General features: G+C 38.3%; 1 pseudogene; it reads left to right on the top strand.

The window, feature by feature from the left end:
* Positions 1–54: 54 nt before the first annotated feature.
* Positions 55–20,714, top strand: LOC121101557 (annotated as a pseudogene).
* Positions 20,715–20,763: the final 49 nt, after the last annotated feature.

Consider the following 20,763-nt stretch of genomic DNA (forward strand, 5'->3'; position numbering starts at 1 on the left):
TATCTAGCAAGAGCTACTCAGCAGACCCAGGAGTCTGCAAGAATGTGCACGGAGATGGAGAGACATGCGACACCTCAAGGAGCTGGGATTTCTACTCCAGCCATTGCTGCCACCCTTCTCAGGGTGGAAGGCATCCGCATTAGGAAAGTAATAAGACCTTTCAACACATTCCGCAGATACATCTGTACGTAGTTAACCTGGATACAACTGGACACCGTTAATTTATTTATGCCTGTGGACTTGCGCGCTTGGGGGGTCATTAGTCTGGACACGTTCTTTTTTTTTTTTAAGATGTTATTTATTTATTGGACAGAGAGAGACACAACGAGAGAGGGAACACCAGCAGGGGCAGTGGGAGAGGGAGAAGCAGGCTTCCCGCTGAGAAGGGAGCCTGGTGTGGGGCTCGATCCCAGGACCCCGGGATCATGACCTGAGCCGAAAGCAGACGCTTAATGACTGAGCCATCCAGGTGCGCCCCTGGACACGTTCTAAACCTTTTGTTTGTGTTTTATTTTTAAAAAGATTTAATTTATTTATTTGACAGAAAGAGAGAATGAGAGAGCACAAGCAGGGGGAGCAGTAGAGGGAGAGGGAGAAGCAGGTTACCCACTGAGCAGGGAGTCCAATGCTGGGCTCCAGGCAGGGCTCAGCACAAGGCTCCATCCCAGGACCCCGTGATCGTGACCCAAAGGCAGACACTTACCTGACACTTGGCCGCCCAGGCACCACCGTTCTAAACCTTTTAAATCTCCTAATTCTTATGGATCACAGTTTTGGGTCATCATATACCATGAGGCCACTGTCTCTGAAGTCAACTTCTAAATTTTTAATGATGAGAACGTTTACTGTTATCACGTAAGAAGAAGTTCTGAGAGAGAACACCCTAAAGCCAGTTAATCTCATGTGAAAGCAAACCATTATCCACTGCAGGAAAGGGAGGAAGTGACCTATTGCCTCGTGCAGTATCAAGCGTGATCTACAGAGCAGAACTGGTCATTTGAGTCTCAGGCTCTGATAAGTGCAGACCAGCCAGTGGTGTTGGTAACCAAGGTGGAGGAGTCAAGGACATGGGTGGCGGCCAAGGCAGCTGCTTGTGACTTCTGCAGGGGCTTTGGGGACAGAGCTGAGGAGCACCAGTGTGTGCACTCAAGAGACTCTGATCATTTACTGTCTGGGGGCTTTAGTAGACATTGCGTAGGATATAAAAATGACAAGAGTTGACTTACCAGGTGTTATTTTTCAAATACAAATGATAAGAGGTTAAACTGCACCTTAGTAATTTGGGTTTAAACTGTCTGTTCCCACATTATCTAAAGGTAAGCAGCTTCCTCTTTCTTTCCTTCACTTCTTCCATCTTTAGTGTCCCTCCCCGTACATTCTGTTCCTCTAATTCCATCCCTCAAAACTCTTTCTTTTTTCCTTAGCATAGATTTTACCTAAAACCGTTTCTATATTACAGTGGTTATTTAAATTTTTATCATATAGCTAAATTTTAATAGCTAAAAATTTTCCGTGAAAATGTTAAATGGGTGATTTTTTTTGCTTTTAATACTAGCATTTTGATTTTATAATTGAACTTAAAGACTTAGTATATGTAATAAGCACGCCAGTAAACTGCAGAGTTTTAAATTCATCCTGTGAGAGGGACCCAAGGGAAAGAGAGTTAGCAAGCAATGACAGAAAATCTTGGAGTTATTGTGCCCTATGTTTTGAAGCACAGCAGCCAAGGCTTTGTAAAGAGACTTGCATAGAATACTAAAATGTTATAGTCACGATAAGTTTGAGGAGCAATTGAGTCCAAACTTCCTGATTCTAGGAGCAAAGAGATGAAGCGACTTATCTGAGGTCACATAGCAGCCGGCAATATGACTGGTGCTCGGCCGCAGGTAGAAGGAGCTTATAGTTTGTGCCCTTTCTCCAGATGATGACCTTGCAAGAGATCAGGGTAACATAAAAGCAGAGAACTTACTACAAGTATTAGCCACTATATTTGCACCTCAGTCGGACTTAGCTTCAAAGCAGTTCTTCATTTTGCTGACAGGGAGGCTGCACTCTGACAGACCATGGCAAGGAGCTAGCCTATTGTCTTTCAGCGTGACTAGGATGGGACAGCTGTTGCCAGGACCTCTGTCTCTGAGGCTGTCACTTCCCTGTTGCCCTGTCCGGCCCTATTGACCTCTTGGCTGGGAGATAATTCTTAATGACCTTCCTCATCATCCTGACTAGAACCTTGAAGAGTGATGTGAATCACAGTGCAAATGGGTTATGTTGAGGTTGGGCAAGAAGAGGGATGCGTGTGGCTTGGGAGTGGGGTAGGTGAAGTCGGTATACACGGCCCAGGGTCAAAGGATAGGAAGGTCTGAACTACGGGGTAAGGTTGGGGAGACAGCCACTAGGCCTCGCCTTAGTCGTGGAAACAGTTGCTTCTGTTTCAGTCTACACAATTTAAATTCATCCTTAAAGAAGCAGCTGACGTGCTCTGCATGCTGTGTAATGATGTTTTGTCTCTGATTTGTATCAATTTTAGAAAATTAGGGAAATTAGGGATTGACTAGTGTGTACCTCATTCTGTATGTTCCTTTCCAGTTTGTTCACTTACCTGGAGTAGGTAAAGGACATTGGATCTCTGTAGTATGCTGTAATATTTAATAAATGACTGATTTTGAGAAACATTTTGTAAATTTGGGAAGATGAGAAGTTCAAAGAACACCCATCTTATATTTAAATGCTTGAGTTTTATCATTTATTAAACCTTGAAGTTAGCAATTTTTCATTATGTTTGTAATAGGAAAAATGGTAATAATGAAACACTTAAAATATGATGTAATAATATATATAAAGGATAAAAGACCACTCATTGCCTCACTACCCAAAGTCTATTAACGCTTTGGATCTGTTTGTTTCTTCTTCTATCTTTTCTATCTACTCATTTTTTAGAATTGTATATATAGATTTGTATTTTGCTTTTTCACTTAGCTCAAGAATCCAGGCAGCAGACAGGCTCCAGGCCGCAGACAGGCTCCAGGCAGCAGGCAGGCTCCAGGCAGCAGGCAGGCTCCAGGCCTCAGACAGGCTCCAGGCAGCAGACAGGCTCCAGGCAGCAGGCAGTGTTCTTTATTACAGCAACATCACACTTTACTGTGAAGTTACGATTTACCTATTTGTTTTCCTTTTATTGGGCCCATAGAAGACTGAGTGTAATATTCGGTATGTAAATGATGTTCTAGTATACTTCTTGATACATATGACCTCTGGGTTTGGATTCTTTTCTTAGCATGGATAAGAGTCATGACTTTACAGAGTCTTGATCTATGTTGTCAAATTACTTTCCAAAAATTTAGCCGTTTACACTTGGAATATCTGAAGTTCTGTATGTCAAGTGTCCCTTGATTCCTCTTGCAGTAAGAGTACCTGCCTTGTTTTGATTTGCCTCACCCAGTGATGTGACTGTGGGAACAGGGGGTGCTACCAAGCAGCAGCATATCTTCCCAGCTCTTAACAATGGATCTAATCAGGACACGTGACTCAAATTGGGCCGATTAGACTTCTTTCCTTGAGTTTTTATATACTAAAGGTTGAGGTATTCTGTCCTCTAGTGATATGACTTGGAGCTTTCTGCTAGCAGGATTCCTGACATAGGACAGAAATTCTGTGATTGGAGAGAAGGACAATACAAAGGGAAGTTGGGATGAGACCCTGTGGGTTGGGTAGAGGTATGATGGGAGATTAAAGGAGGGTGAGAGGAAGAGAGTGAGGAAAGGGGAGGAGGGCAAGGGGAAAGAAGTAGGAGCACAGAGGAGAGAGGAGGCAGTTGAGTTCTCTAATTCATTTATTCCTGGCATCAAAGGCATCCGTGTCCTTTCCAGTTACATGAGCCAATAAATCCTTTTATGTGGTTAAGTCAGTTTGAAGAGGATTTCTGTGGCTTATTTTTAAAGAGTTGTAATATACATTCCCACTTTCCCCCTATAGTTTCAGTTTGTTTTTTATATATTTATCTTTAAAAAATATTTTTCATTGTTAAGTAATCTCTACAGGTGACAAACTCACAACCCCGAGATCAAGAGTTGCACGCTCTGATGACTGAGCCAGTCAGGCGCCCCTCACTAGTTTCAATTTAAATTAAAAATCTATAGTATAAGTTTCCTACTCTACCTTCCACTGATACCAAGTGTTAATCATAATTAGCATCACTATTAATTACAATGCACATCCACGCTTAAACTAAAAATCCTAAGGTGGCTAGCATTTGAACCAAGATTATTGACAACAGGAGTAAATACATTTTAAATTGATTAATGAAGTGTTGAATGAGTATTAAAAGTTCATGGGACATTTATTCTTCACCTTAAATTTAATATGATAGGTTGTAACTTTTTCTTTTCTCTCCATCCCTTTTTAATTATTAGGTAGAAAAATTCCAAGAAAAGATTAATGTTTTGCTGTTATTGAAATCTGGATTTGTTCATGAAAAAGAAAATCTTGTATTTATTTCCTTCAAGAGCATCCAATATATTTCTTCATTTTTTCTAATGCTTGGGTTGTATCTAGGACCATAATTGAGGGTACATTTTGTACATTCCAAGGTATCTTTTTTTTTTTAAGATTTTATTTATTTATTCGACAGAGATAGAGACAGCCAGCGAGAGAGGGAACACAAGCAGGGGGAGTGGGAGAGGAAGAAGCAGGCTCATAGCGGAGGAGCCTGATGTGGGGCTCGATCCCATAACGCCAGGATCACGCCCTGAGCCGAAGGCAGACGCTTAACCGCTGTGCCACCCAGGCTCCCCCATTCCAAGGTATCTTGAGAGGCTCCCAAAGTGGGCTGATTCATATGTGCCATTAATTTGAGCAATTCCTGAAAGTTTTCCACCACAAAGTAGATATGAGAAAGTCTCTAGAGTACAAGAGGGGGAGGGACTTGGTTAAAATAGTTGGATTCTCAAAGACTTTATTTTTTTTTAAGATTTTATTTATTTATTTGACACAGAGAGAGAAGGCTAGCGAGAGAGAGGGAACATGAGCAGGGGGAGTGAGAGAGGAAGAAGCAGGCTCCCAGTGGAGGAGCCCAATGTGGGGCTCGATCCCAGGACTCCGGGATCATGCCCTGAGCCGAAGGCAGACGCTTGACGACTGAGCCATCCCAGGCGCCCTGGATTCTCAAAGACTTTAAAGTGTTAATTTGCTAATCTCCAAAGGGAACTGCAAAAGGCCGAACATTTTTATTTTTATTTTTTAAAGATTTTATCTATTTATTTGCCAGAGAGAGAGAGAGAGAGCACAAGCAGAGGGAGCAGCAGGCACAGGGAGAAGAAGACTCCCCACTGAGCAGGGAGCCTGGTGCAGGGGTTGATCCCAGGACCCTGGGATCATGACCTGAGCCAAAGGCAGATGCCCAACCAACTGAGCCACCCAGGCACCCGGAGGCTGAACATTTTTAAACCGTGAGACACTTTTTTCATTTAACATTTTATTGGCTATGTGTTTGGTTTTGGGAATATAGCAATAAACAAGATAAGTAGTTTCTTTGTTTTCACAGAATTTGTATTACTTGGAAGTCATTTGCTCTGCTGGAATATGAGTACAAATGAGCACCCATAAAGCATATACCTATATATTTAAAAGCTATTTACATTAAGCTAACACATGCTCTTACCTGGACTGATACATTGGCAAAATGACCTGGAAAACCAAGCTTTCATTTAGAAATTTTTGGATTCTTTGGTGTTTTGTGATGGTGAAGGGAGAGCATGTTCCTGGCTCTCTGCTCCTGGGCCTCTTCCAAACCAAGAAGTTTTGCTTGCATGTTTGTGAACACCACAATGCTTTCATCCAAAGTCTACACCCAGGCAGTGAGGAAACCCAGAGCACCGAGGGTGGTGGGGAGCATGTAGGGTAGAGGTCCCCATACCTGGTTCTAAGGGTAGTACCACTTACTACGTCACCTGTGCAGATCCTTGTCCTGAGGGATGCACTTGGGGAAACTGACTGAGTTCACCATTTTGAAAACAGTGACAACCTTGAGAAGATGGTACCATAGGGTTTTGATTTAAATATAGTTAGTGTTGTCTTTGTGACAAGAGGCAGATTAGAACTTGGAACAGTCACTGTAAAGGATTGGAATGATATTAAATGAATCTGCCTCTTTTCCAGAAGCCAGATTTCAACTATAACATATTTCATCTTAAAGCTGGCAGTAATTGATAGACTTCTGAACACCAAGGACCTACCAGATCACAAGCATTTGGTTCTGTAAGAGGTTGAGGGCTACCATTTAGTCCTTACTCAGTGTTTGAAAATAAGCCCAGGGTGGCTGGGTAGCTCATTCGGTTCAGGGTCTGACTCTTGATTTTGGCTTAGGTTGTAATCTCAGGGTTGTGAGATTGAGCTCTGCGTGGGGCTCCGTGCTGGGTGTGGAGCATGTTTAAGATTCTGTCTCCCTCCCCCTCTCCCTCTCCTTCTGCCCTTTCCCACGCCACCCCCCACCTTTGCCAGTCTATTTCTCCCTCTCAAAAAAAGAAAAGAAAAGAAAAAGCACATATTGTTAGTAAGGTGAAATAATCGCAAGTAGCAGGGAAATAAGAAAATGCACAAAGTTGGCAGAAAGACTATAAAAGCACAGCCATCAGAGGCTATCTGGTATACAGGAATGAACCACCTTACACCCCTCAATCCTTGCTCTGTGGGACTTTACGGTAACTCCATGAGTTTCCATAGATTTAGAGCGAAATTATTTTTGTTTTACTCTTATTAAAAAAAGATAATGTGATACACAAGTTTTTTACATGTTTAAAATGAAAAAAAATGTTTTGAGATAATGGTTCCTTGTTATAAGTAATATTTACCTTTGCAGCATATTTAATAAGGAAATTGACCTATTTATAGTTGCTGAAAACTTCCAGATTAATGGCATTCACTAGCATGAGAATTACCACTTTTAGACTTAAAATCCTGCACAGCATGGCTTATTTTTCATTTTTAAAAAAGATTTATTTATTTATTTTAGGGAGCCTGGGGCGGGGAAGGGCAGAGAGAGAGCGTGAGAGAGAGAGATTAGTAGACTCCCTGCTGAGCATGGAGCCCAATGCAGGGCCCGAGGCTCTATCTCACAACCCCTAGACCATGACCTGAACCAAAGTCAAGAGTTGGGTGCAAGAGTTGGTCGCTTATCTGACTGAGCCACCCAGGTGCCCTGACTTATTTTTCTTTTAAAGGAGGTTGTCCTTCTTCAGCATTCTCCTCCCCATGCTGCATGGAGCCCTAGAAAGTCTTTTGAAGAAAGGGTACAGGAGGGTATACTGAAGGGCATGCTAGGAAGAGCTCAGCTCATCCCCTGATAAGGATTCCTTTGAATACTGGATGGGAGAACCATTCCTGCCCACCAATGAACCATCTCTTTGGGGCTAGAACAGTGTTTGCTGAAGAATACTGATGGAGAGCGCCTGGGTGGTTCAGTCGTTTGGGTGTCTGTCTTCAGCTTGGGTCATGATTCCAGAGTCTGGGATCGAGTCCTGCATCAGGCTCCCCACTCAGCAGGGAGTCTGCTACTCTGCCCCTCTCCTGGGTGGTGCTCTCTCTCTCTCAAATAGATAAATAAAATCTTAAAAAAAAAAAAAAGAATATTAACAGACTGGATCATTGCTGATTGCACCTGACTAAAATTTCCCTTTGTTTTGCTTAGAATATGTTGCAGACGTTTTCTGGAAGCGTTTTGTGATCTGACGTGGACAAAATGTTTATTTGCTGGTAGATTTGTGGATGAGAGGGAAGAACAATGAACATGCAGGTGTTATGTATGTGCCATGAATTTAAGTTGTTGACAGACATCAGCAGTGACAATACTGTGCCACAGATTTCTTTATTTTCTGCAGCTGAGGTTCAGAGACGTGAATTATACTTGATGGCACAATATCTCCTCGCAGAAATTGTAAGGAGAATGCCATGCCCTAACAGTGCTTATTTACACAGAACACCCTAGTTCACTGTTTCCCCTCTGGCTTTTCTTAAACAAGCAATTTATTCTCAACAGTTTTAAATTTAAAATCAATATTTCTAATAAAATAGTTTTACACTTTTCATCTTTATGTATGCACATATATTGGAAGAGAATCCAAATGAGTCTAGCAGTAAAGACGAGGCTATCAATAAAAACATTCTAGGGAAGTCTATGAAAATGAAGTATTCCTGTTTATCTGTCAACACAAAAATATATACGGATGGATATATTGTGTATCTTTTATCCCTTAATTGGATATGAAGTAGTAAAATTGGTTTCAGGGAAATTAAGTGAATTAATTTTTGTGATACAAAATTTTAAAAATCTACTAAGGTCTACATTTTGAAATCTAGCTTTCACTCATGTGTCTATTTTCCCTGTTACCCCAACCCGCTTTTATTAGATATTTGTGTACCCTTCTACTGCATTCCCCACCAGAGTGGGACATTTGTGACAGCTGATGAGCCTACATCGACACATCACAATTAGTCAAATTCAATAGTTTACATTAGGATTCACCCTTGGCATTGTACCTTCTCTGAGTCGGGACAAATATATAATGACACGCTTCCACCTTGTATTGTATAGAGTATTTTCACTGCCCTAAAAATTCTCTGTGCTCTGCCTAGTCATCCTGCCCCCTACCCCCAAGCCCTGGTCTATTTACTATCTTTATAGTTTCGCCTCTTCCAGAATGCCATATAGTTGGAATTATACAGTGTGTAGCCTTTCCAGATTGGCTTCTTCCACATGGTAATATGCATTTAAGGTTCCTCCATGTCTTTTCATGGCTTGATAATTCATTTTAGTGATGAATAATACTCCATTGTCTGGAGCACAAAATTAATGGAGAATAATTTAAGTAGTATCTCAATGTAAGCACTTTGATCAATTTAAAGAGTGCTTACAAATTTCTGGGTCCCAAAGTAAATCCTCTGCCCTCTGTTCTACTAAAGTGTACCATCAATGAAGAATACTCAGTACTTACTTTAAAAAAGCAAACTGCCTAAATTATTTTCAAACTACAAAATGAATTTTTTAATTTGACATCCTACTTGTTTCCAAGTTTTGCCGATTATACATAAAGCTGCTATAAACACCTATGTGCAGATTTTTGTGAGGACATTAGTTTCTAAAACTTTTGGGTAAATACCAAGGATCATGATTGCCAGATTGTGTGGTAAGAGTATGTTTCATTTTTTAGAAACTGCCAAAATGTCTTCCAAAATGGCCGTGCATTCCCGCCATCAGTGTATGAGAGTTCCTGTAGCTCCATGTACTTGGCAGCATTTGGTGTTGTCAGTGCTTTGGATTCCAATAGGTATGCAGTGGTGTCTTGTTTGAATTTGCAGTTCCCTGATGGTGCACAATGTAAAGCATCTTTTTGTATTTGGCCATCTGTGTATCTTTTTTGGTGAGGTGTCTGTTCAGGTCTTTGGCCCATTATTTAATTGGGTTGTTTGTTTTCTTATTGAATTTTAAGAATTCTCTGTATTATTTTGCCCAACAGTCCTATACCAGAAGTGTCTTTTGCAAATATTTTCTCCCAGTCTGTGGCTTCTTATTCTCTTGACATACTCTTTTGTAGATCAGAAGTTTTTCATTGTAATGAAGTCCCACTTATCAACTCTTTCTTTCATGGATCATGCCTTGGTGTTGTATCTAAAAAGTTATCACCATATCCAAGGTCATGTATGCTTTCTTCTATGTTATGTTCTAGGAGTTCTATAGTTTTGCACTTTATATTTAGGTCTGTCATCCACTCTGAGTTATTTTTTATGACGGGTTTGAGGTCTGAGTCCAGATTAATCTTTTTGCGTGTGGGTATTCGGTTGTTACAGCACTACTTGTTGGACTATTTTTGCTCCATTTTATTGTCTTTGCTCCTTTGTCAGAGATCATTTGACTATGTTATGTGAGTCTCCATCTTTTTCCAAGCGAATATCTGTGCAGGGTTGGATTTTCTTCAAATACTTCCAAACAATATATTGCTAACAGATTGAATTCAGAAGCAATTATGAGAATCCAGCTGTGTTCTATTAAGCCTATTATTAAGTTCTATTAAAGATATTTGCAAAATATAAAACACTTCTCACTAAATTTTTTATTTTGGAAAACACAGTTATTTTCATAAAAACATGCCATTTGTATTAACATGCAATGAAATTTTTATGTTACTTTAAAATAAATACATATTTAAAAATTTTGCTTCAATTTTAAATATGGTAAGTATCAATATATATAACCCAATAACTTCTTTAGAGTCTGAAGCCCCCTGAAACCAAAATGTTTGAGAGCCATATTCTTGGTATTCTGTTAGTATTGGCCAATTTGAAAGAGTGAGGTCAGAAGGGTCAAAGCCAATTATTCATTAGATTTGTTTTTGTTATGTGCACGATCTATTCTGAGTCAATCCAGTTTCCATTGCCACAAGTGGGAGTTTGTTTGCTTTAGCTAAGTCCATCCACTGAGCTAAACTATTGTGAACATTGTTCAGTCCTCTCCTTTCTATTTTTACCACTTTGTTTCTAGCTAGATGATTCCTGTTCATATCAATGCCTTTTATGCCTTAAATAACCTTGTTTTTATTCACTTACTTGTAAATCACATTGAAATCTACTTTGTCCAAGTCCATTCCTTTTTTTTTTTTAAGATTTTATTTATTTATTGGAGAGAGAGCAAGAGTGAGAGAGAAAGAGCACAGAAGGAGAGGAAGAAGCAGACTCCCTGCTGAGCAGAGAACCTGGTGCTGGGCTCCACCCCAGAACCCTGAGATCATAACCTGAGCTGAAGACAGATGCTGAACTGAGCCACCTAGGTGCCCCTGTTTTGTTTTGTTTTTTAAAGACTTTATTTTAAGTAATCTTTACACCCAATGTGGGGCTCAAACCCACAGTCCTGAGATCAAGAGTTGCATGTTCCATTGACTGAGCCAGCCAGGTGCACCTCCCCCCACCTTTTAAAAGTGAAATTGACATTTCGGGTTTTTGCTTGTTTTTTTGTTTTTTCTTTAAAGATTTTTTATTTTTTAAGTAAAGGCCAAGTCCATTCTGAGGCAGTGCTATGACCATGTGGGGGGTGTATGTTGGGAATGGGGTATGGCTGTGTGTGGTTGCCTAGGGCCTTCTGTGGAGTCTTATAAGTGGCAGTGGGGTATAGATGAGAATAAATCATGGTTATCAACGAGAACAAGACAAACAATAGCATGATCCATTGAGCATCTTCATGTCCAATCTCTGTGGATTTTTGTATCTAGGCAAACTTAAAGTTTGAAGATAAAGAATTTGTGTATATATTTCTGTAGATTTGGGATAAGTTGCTGTCTAGGGAATAGATGTTTTTCATACTTCCTTTTAGAGATGCACGCATGTTTGGGTGTTAGCCTAAGTATTTGGCCAAAATTTTTGTCTTCGGTTCAGAGGCCAAATGCCTACTTCAACTGTCATCCTATATGATTGCAGAACCAGCAATGTGGTCCTATAGGTTACTATCACATTGAATTTGCATAGCAATGCCAAAAACAGGAACAAAGCATAAAATTCAGATTTATTGCTACTATCTGAATATTTTCTTTCAAATGTAGTTATACATTCTACATGTGGTTTGAAATGAAAAATATGTCTGTAGATTTAAGATGTTGACAGTCTATCAACCCATTGAAATATAAATGTAAATGTTATTGCAAGAGTAAAATAGGGCAATATTTAATGATGATTGTGCAAATTGCTAACTTTATATACAAAAATAAGCAGATTTTAAATAATAAATTTATAAGGAAGTAGATTTAAAGTAAATATTAATATTAAGGGAGCTAGATAACATTAGGAAGGCATTATATCCTCTAAGAGTCAGTAAATATTTGTAAAATTTAAATAACATAAGAAGGAATAATGGAGGGGTGCCTGGGTGGCTCAGTGGTTAAATGTCTGTCTCAGCAGGGAGCCTGCTTCTCCCTCTCCTCCCTCTGCCCCTCCCCCCTCATTGCTCTCTGTCTCTCTAAAATAGTTAAAAATCTTTAAAAAATATTTAAAAAAAGAAAGAATAATAGAAATCATATTATGAGGATTAGAATTAGTCTTTGGAGTTGTATCATTATTCAAATATTAATTTAAAAAATTTTCAAATTATTATTATATATATTTTAAAAAACACATTTATTTATTTCTTTATTTGTTTATTTATTTATTTATTTATAGGAGGGGAGGGAGGGGCAGTGGGAGAGAGAGAATTCCAAGCAGGATCCATGCCCTGCGCAGAGCCTGATGTGGGGTTCCATCTCACAACCCTGAGATAATGATCTGAGCAGCAGAAATCAAGAGTCAGATGCTTGACTAACCCACCCAGGCACCTCTCAAATTATTTTTATTTTATAGTTTGTGTGGTTTTGTTGTTGTTGTTGTTTGTTTGCTTTGTGACTTAATTCCATGAGGCCATGAGTCTTTCAGGAACAAGTTCACTTTGGAGGTTCTTCACAGCTTGAGGAATGGATAAAAAGCAATGTTGTTTGCTTTGTTAAAATTCCACAAAGTGGGAAAACAACCTAAATCACGTACAACACCTGTGATAAATCATCTTTGATCTAGGCATAACAAAGAATATACAGAACAAAGGAAGACCATGGTAAGGGAAAATGAGAAACTCCTAAATACCATGTTCCTCTACCAACCTCAGGTGCAAGCATGCCTCTATTTCTTATCACACATGAGTTGTATGGTGAGTACAGGAGAATCTATCAGTTGACAATACTGATAAAATGTTCTTTTACTGTGTCAAATTTTTAAGAATTTATTACTGGTTTTAATGATAAAATTATAGTAAAAATAACTTTTGGGTATAATTCCAAGATTCTGACATCCGAATAGTTCATTTATGATGGTGAACTCAGGTTTGGGTCTTAGTTCTAGCTGACTATTGATTTTGACATTTATTTTTCATTACTCATAATTTGGCACACCTCCACATCTAAGGCTCTAAGCATTACTCCTACAGCACATAGTACATAAAACATAAAGGAAGAGCTCACAATGCTGCTAATAAGGTTGCCATTTTCCTCTGTGTTTTTCTTTGTTGCTGTTTGTTTTATTTTTTCCTTCTCTGTGACATGTTTATTGAACCTTTGCCCATTTTTGGGGGTGTTATCTTTTTCCTTATAGTTTTATAAGAGTTCTTCATAAATTTAGTTTATTCTTGTTTTACTCATTTTATAAAATTTTCTCCACTCTGCTTTTGGTGTCTTTTGATAGACAGAAATTTAAAATTTTATGTATCAAATTTATCAGTATCTTTTTTTTTAAGTTCTTTCCTAGCATGAGGTCATAAAAATATTTTGCAGTATTTTTTCTAAAAATTGTGAAGTTTTGCCCATCACATTTAAATCTCCAATCAATTTAGAATTAATTTTTATATGTATATTTTATGTTAGTTTGAATAACCAATTCTTCCAGTACTATTCATTAAATATAGTTTTAGTGATTTTCAGTGCTATCTCTAGCATAAGTCAAGGTTCCATTTGTGTGAGATTCTGTTTGGAGCTTCTCTGTTCTGTTCCATAGGTCAATTTATCCTTCACAAATGCCACATTTAAAAATTACAGTACGTTTAAATAAATCTTGATTTTTATGAACAAAAAGTGTTTTCCTCTCTTTTCTCCTCCTCCTTCTTCAACAGTGTCTGGCGTATTTGTAAGTTTTGCTTTTCCTTACAAATTTTAAAACTAGGTTTCAATTTGTTTGAAGATTCTGCTGTTTTTGTTTTTTGAAGTATACTTTACATACAATAAAACACGGATCCAAATGTACAATTGAGTGAGTTTTGAAAAGTGCATAACCTTATGTAACACATAGCCAATCAAGATATAGAATATTTCTGTCACCTCAGAAAGTTTCCTTGTGGCCCCTCTCTGTTAATTCCTACCTGCCTGAAGCAACCACTGTTCTGGTTTCTATCATCAGAAGTTAGTTCTGTGTGCTCTTGAATTTTAAATTTGTAAATCCATTTGGTGTGTACTCTTTTGTGCCTGGCTTTTTTGCTCAATATAATGTTTTTGAAACTTGTTCATGCTTTGTGTATATCTGTAGTTAGTTATTTTTTATTGCTGGGTAATATTTCACAGTGTGGGTATTCCACAATTTGTTAACCCATTGTACTGTTGATGGTCATTTGGGCTGTTTTCAATTTTTGGATATTATGGATAAAGCTGCTATAAATACTCACATACAAGTCACTTAGATTTCTCTCGGTAAGTACCTAAAAGTGGAATTGAAGGGTAATATGATAAGGATATGTTTAAATAGATAAGAAACTGCTAAATTATTTTTCAAAGTGGCTGTACCATTTTACATCGCCATTAGCAATGCATGAGAGTTCCGGTTGCTCCACATCTCTGCTCGAGGCTTAAGGGTGTCAAGTTTTTAAATATTAGCCATTTTAGTGACTATCAAGAAATATTTCTTTTTTTAAATTTTCGTTATTCTGATGACTAGTAATGTTGAGCAGCTTTCCATATGCTTATTGTCCATTCATAAATGTTCTTTTCTGAAGTGTTTGTTCAAGCCTTTTGCCTGTCTGATAAACTGGAATGTGTATCTTGTTATTCCTGAATTATATGAATTCTTTCTATATTCTGCATGTAAGACCTGTGTCATACAATTGCATTGTGGATAATTTTTCCCAAACTGTGGTTTGAATTTATTTTCAGAGTAGTGTTTATTAGCAATTGAGGGTGGGCTCATTTTTTTTTTTAAGATTTTATTTATTTGAGAGAGAGAGAGCACAAGCAGGGAGAGCATCAGGCAGAGAGAGAAGAACGCTCTCCACTGAGCAAAGAGCCCCATGTGGGACTCAATCCCAGGACCCTGGGATCGTGACCTTAGCCAAAGGTAGACACTTAACCAACTGAGCCATCCAGGCATCCCTAGAACTTTATTTTTAAAATTTTATTATTATTATTTTTAGAGATAGAGCATATGCCTACATGAACAGGGGGCTGAGAGGGGCAAAGGGAGAGGAAGAGATTCCCAAGCAGACTCCACATTGAGCATGGAGCCTGACTCAGGGCTCAATCCCACGACCCTGAGATCATGACCTGAGCTGAAATCAAGAGCTGGATGCTTAACCAATTGAGCCACCCAGATGCCCCTTTCCTTCAGCAGTTTAAAAATGTCACTTATCTTCGGGCTTCCATTATTTCTGATGCAAAGTCTTCCTTTATTTGTGTTGTATATTATGGATCTTTTTTCCTCTGAGTATTTTAAGATTTACTGTTTAACTTTGGTTGTCAGCAGTTTGACTTTGATGTACCCAGTTTTTTCCCCTTTTGAATTTATTTTGTTTGGAGTTTACTGAGCTTGTTGGATCTCTAAGCTAATGTTTTCCAACACATTTGGAAAATTTTAGCCATTATTTTAAAAAATATATATATTTTTGCCTTGTCTCTCCTTTCTACATAGGACTCTAGTGACACTACACAAGTTAGACCATTTTATATTATCCTACAGGTAACTGAATATCCATTAATTTTTTTCAATCATTTTTTTCTCTGTTCTGTTGGATAATTCCTTTTGATTTGCCTTCAAATTCACTATAACTTTCTTCTGCAGTCTCCAATATATTGCTAAGTCTATCCAGTAGTTTATAAATATGTAGCAGCATAATTTTCAGTGACTTCCCTTCAGCTTTTTAAAAATAGTTTCTATTTCTCTGCTGAGATTGCTCATACGTTTACTTATTATGATCATCTTTCCTTTAAGCCCATGAACAAATCTGTAATATCTGATTTTTAAAGTCCTTATGTGCTGATACTAACACCTGGATCATCTCAGGTCTGTGTCTATTGCTTGCTGTTTTCTTGGTTACGGGTCATGGTTTCTTAATTTTTCATGTCTAATAATTTACTATTTTATGCTGGACGATGGTTTGATACATTTTAGAGAGACTGGATTTTTTCTTCTTTTGAAAGCTCTTGAGTGATATGCTGTAAAACACAATAAATTACTGGCAGATCCCTTTGGTCATGATAATTCTGCTGTGACAAATATGGTACTTATTTGTGAAAATCACAAAAATTTCTCATATATACATTTATACACACATACCTATTTTCATGAAGTTGAAACATCTCCCATCACTTGAAATATTTTACTAATCATTAAATTATTTCCTTTGATTATTATTAATTTCTTTGTAAGTATATTGTATTTCCTTAATCACATTGTGAGCCTCGGGGATAGATCTTTATTTTGTATTTCTTTGTAGTCATGCCATTTGACACACAGCTGGCGTTCAATAAAAGTTATTGTTCTTAAGGACAAGAAGAATGTCTTGCTGTGATCCTTTGGGCTTTGCTCCACATTTCTTCCATAGCTAGTCTTACTCGACTTTTATAGGTAGCAAACATTGAGTTTATTCATTCATTAACTCAAATATTCATTCATGTATTCACTCAACCAATATTTATTAAGAACCTACCATATGCCAGTTCCTGTCCTGGTGCTATGATTACAACCATGATAAGATGAACAATGTTCACACCCTCATAGAACTTGTGAATTAGTGGACGTTGAGAGTTTAGCTAAGCTACTCTATGGTATTGCTGCCTTGGCATCCATTTTGTTTGGCCAACCAGCCTGGACACCTCCTCATGTAAGCACAGGCCCTCAATAACAGAGTCATAGGTAATTGTAAGCTCCGGCTATAGCTTCCCTAGTAGCCCTTAAAATAAACAGTCTTCCCCAGCAGTGCGGGCCTTGCCCTTGCATGCCCCTTATATAAGACAGCCATGGGCTTACAAAGCCCCTTTGGGTTGAATTGACCAATCCAGCCTTAGTCTGGGAATCCCAAAGTATTCCACCCATGGACCCTAATAAAGGTACACACCCCAAGCCCTACCTCTTTCTGACTGCACTCTGCCTCAACTTCCCCCCAGGTGGCCCCTCAAGGCATGCCGTGTAATTCCTCTAGGACCTGTCACTAATACACTTCTCTATTTTAATTTCTCTTGTGGTGTTCTATTGCTCACCATCTGGCACCTTGTGCTCTACCTAACAAATGTTAACAAAGTCATAACAGTGGGGGAAACAAATAATAAGGAAATAAACAAGTAACTGTATAAGATAAAATTAGCACTTTCAAAAAATGTATTTATTTATTTATTTGAGACAGAGAGAGAGAGAGAGAGAGCACAAGCAGGGAGAAGGGTCAGAGGGAGAAGCAGACTCTCTGCAGGGGGCCGGACTCATGTGGGGCTCGATTCCAGGACCCTGAGACCATGACCTGAGCTAAAGGCAGACACTTCACTGACTAAGCCACCAAAGCGCCCCAATAAAATTAGTATTCTATGAAGGAAAAATAAAGCAGGGGAAAGGGATAAAGAATAAAAGAAGTAGTTATTGTGATAATGATGCATGTGTGTTTTTAAAAATAGGATTTTGAGAAAAGGCCTATCTGAATAGGTGATATTTGAGCACAGACTTCAAGCAAAGCAGTTAAGTGAGTGTCTATACACAGAATAAGAGGCTGATTATTAGATGTGACTTCAGATGCATTGGGAAGGCTGCATTCTCCATTAAGCTTCTGAAGTCCAGCTGTCTGAACTTTGCAGCTTTATCTTAAGACTCTATTGCCTTAAAATGCAAATCCCTCTGGGAGAGTATCTATTTAAACTTTTACCTGTCAAATATTTCTGTGTGAATGAATTTCAGAATTTTGCTGACGAAGTGAAAATAATAGTTCAAGAACATAAGGAGTCAGTGTAGTATAATTATTAAGAGCATGAATTGCCTGGGTTTCAAATCCTGGCTCTGCTACTTACTGGCTGTGTGTGTGGCCTTCATCAGGTTACTTAATCTCCTAATGCCTCAGTTACTTCAGTTGTAAAATGGGGATAATAATAATATCTGTCCTAGTATGGTTGCTATGATGATGGTATGCTGTAGCATTTTCAATTTTCCTGGTTCCTCCTCTTTGGAGAATTACCCATCTCTGTTCCATTGTCAGACATGGCCAAGTCACTTTTTTTTTCGGCCTTTGAAATATGAGCTTAAGTGATGTATATAAGCTATAAGCAAAAACTTTAAGATCCATCATGTATTTTCACCATTCTTTCTCTCCTCTCTGCCGTGAGAATGATGTCTCATAGGGGTTTCTTCAGCCTGCATCCTGGAGTAAAGAGGGCATGAAGCAGAGCCATGGTCAAAGTCAACATATAATGAGATATACATGTTGTTATGAGCCACTGAGATCTGGGGTCATTATGTAGTGCTGCATCTTTTAACTCTCATCTTATGGATATAAATGAATGATTATTTCTAACATGCTTGTAACAGTGTCTGGCACATAGTATACATTAAATAAATAAATATAACCTTGAAAGAATATAGCTGTTGCAGAGAAACCATAATAAAATCACAAGGCTGGGGCTCCAAAACCAAACTTCTTGACTACTTCTTGATTCTGCCATAATTTTGTGTTAAAGATATAAAACATCGGGTAATGTGTCCTTTCTTTGCACTCTGAACCAGATATTAGAAATAAGATGTTGGAGTTGGATATTAGAAATAAGATGTTGGAATTGACTAATTTGTTAATGTTCTGCATTATGATTGTTTCCAAAGTGTTTCTATGGAGTCTTCACTCCACACTCCTATGTATACTTCTTAAGAGTAGAGATTATATGGCTTATTAAAAAATTTATACACAATGCCTATTACAGTGTTCTCACAAAACAATCTCCTTAATGTTTTTCAACCAACTGAATAACCATAAGAAAAATTAACTTGTTAATCTAGATGGTTCGAAAAAAAGAGGAGAGTTTCTATTCATCCTGTACGTGTTGTAAGACTGACCATGATTTTCCTAATCCCATTCTATTTGCTTTGTTAGCCAAGTTATTGTACTAAATTCTGAAGCTTATATTTCTCCTTATATTTTTGGTTGGAAATGTAATTATTCCAAGCTTTTTTACTTAAATTGCTTCTGGTGGATTAACTGGGTAAAGGAAGAATGAAGACTATTCTTTTTTCTCATTTATGTCTACTAAAAAGGTCACAGGTTTAAGAATATATTAGCAGTCAATCATAGCAATAATACTTTTTTAAAAGAGGAGGTTAATCTAAATTGAATAAACTGTGATTAAAAATGATGTCAAGATTTGAGCAATTTCCTACTTGAATCATTGAACAATATTAAAAATGTCTATGCTGTTAAAAATACTCTGCAGAAAGTCTGGAAATGGAAGAGCAATTGGAGTATACATTCATAATAAAAATTTAGTGTATGGAAGGAACTTTATTGCAAATTTGTAATAATTTATATTGTATATTATCCTTTATAAAAGGATATGCTTTGTAACAATATAAATACAAAAGGGTATCCTTTATAAAAGTATGAAAAGTTATCTCTTAAAAGTTATCTCTAAATAGTTATTTAATTACAACCAAAGGTACTTAGTCATCGAAGCTAACAGGGAAGAATTTAAATCACTAGGCAATGAAATATCAAGAAAAAAATTTTAAAAAGTAGTGCATGCATTTGAAAAAACTCTTTTTGCTTGGGGACTGGAATGCATGAATCTTTATTTTAAATCTTACTACTTAAAAGTTATTCTTTATTATATAGATAACTTTGGAAAATGTAATATATACCTGTGTTCCCACCACTTACCTTTATCAAATCTTTATATTATCCTGTGTTTACTTCAGTCACTTCATTTTTCAAGAAATACGTTACAGACATAATTGCTATCTCCGTTTCCCTCTCTGATTCCGTTTTCCTCCTTCCCTCCCTGAGGAAGCGCCTCCTGACGCCACCAGCTGACTCGGGTAGAGAGAGACTGGGGCTGGGGCTGTTGCAGCCAAACTATCAATGTCCAACCATCCAGTCGGGCAAAGACCAAACTGAAATCTTTCCCTCTCGAGTGGTGCACACTGTCACGAATGTTTCAGACAGCTTTAAACCTCCTGAAGAAAAAAATCTGATGCCTTAACTCTTCCATTTCAACAGATCTAAAGAAAGTAATAGGGACTAAAAGGTTGATGGGTGAAGTGATGAGAGAAGCTGCCCTATCGTTTGCCGAGGCCACATTCACAGCTAGGGGTTCTGCACTACAGTTACCCACAATGTACAGAAAGCCCAAGTGAAGTTTCCAGAGAGGAAAGATAATGTAGCCAGTGTGACTCTGCCAGTAATTTGAACATTACCTAAAGGAACGAACCAACAGGTGTGAACCGACTGCTGTAGCCAGAAGAATTAAGCCAGAGCAGTGGAAGTACGGGTGGGAGTAGCTTTACCGCAGCCTTTGCTGTTAAGATGACCGACAGGTGTGTAATTGCCACAGAACGTGCCATCATTCCCCAGATTGAAAGTACCCTTTCTCCTATCATCACAGAGCTGGATGAGAGAGAGTGAGAAGAGTTCTACAGGTTAAGGAAAATTCAGGAGAAGAAAAAGACTCTCAAGGAAAAACTGGAGAAGGACTTGGAGCAACGGAGGGAGGGCAGCTGGGGAGGTGATAGAGCCTGCTGCTCTTTGGCCGAAGAGAAGAACGAGGATCTTCTGTTTGAACAATCTTTCCTGCTCTGGCTCTTTCAGGAGCCCTAATACAGCACCATTTCAATTCACAGTATGTAGGTCCTGTATGTGTGGCTATTTACTTTTTGGTCTAAGAATTCCACGGGTTGCAAAATTTCCCTGGATGTTCGGTTATGGGAAGACCTTTGCAGAATCACAATTCAGTCACCATTTATTGCCTGAGATTAGTAGGCCGGGCCCCA

Source organism: Ursus maritimus, unplaced genomic scaffold (assembly GCF_017311325.1).
Source record: "Ursus maritimus isolate PB19 unplaced genomic scaffold, ASM1731132v1 scaffold_11, whole genome shotgun sequence".
Lineage (NCBI taxonomy): Eukaryota > Metazoa > Chordata > Mammalia > Carnivora > Ursidae > Ursus > Ursus maritimus.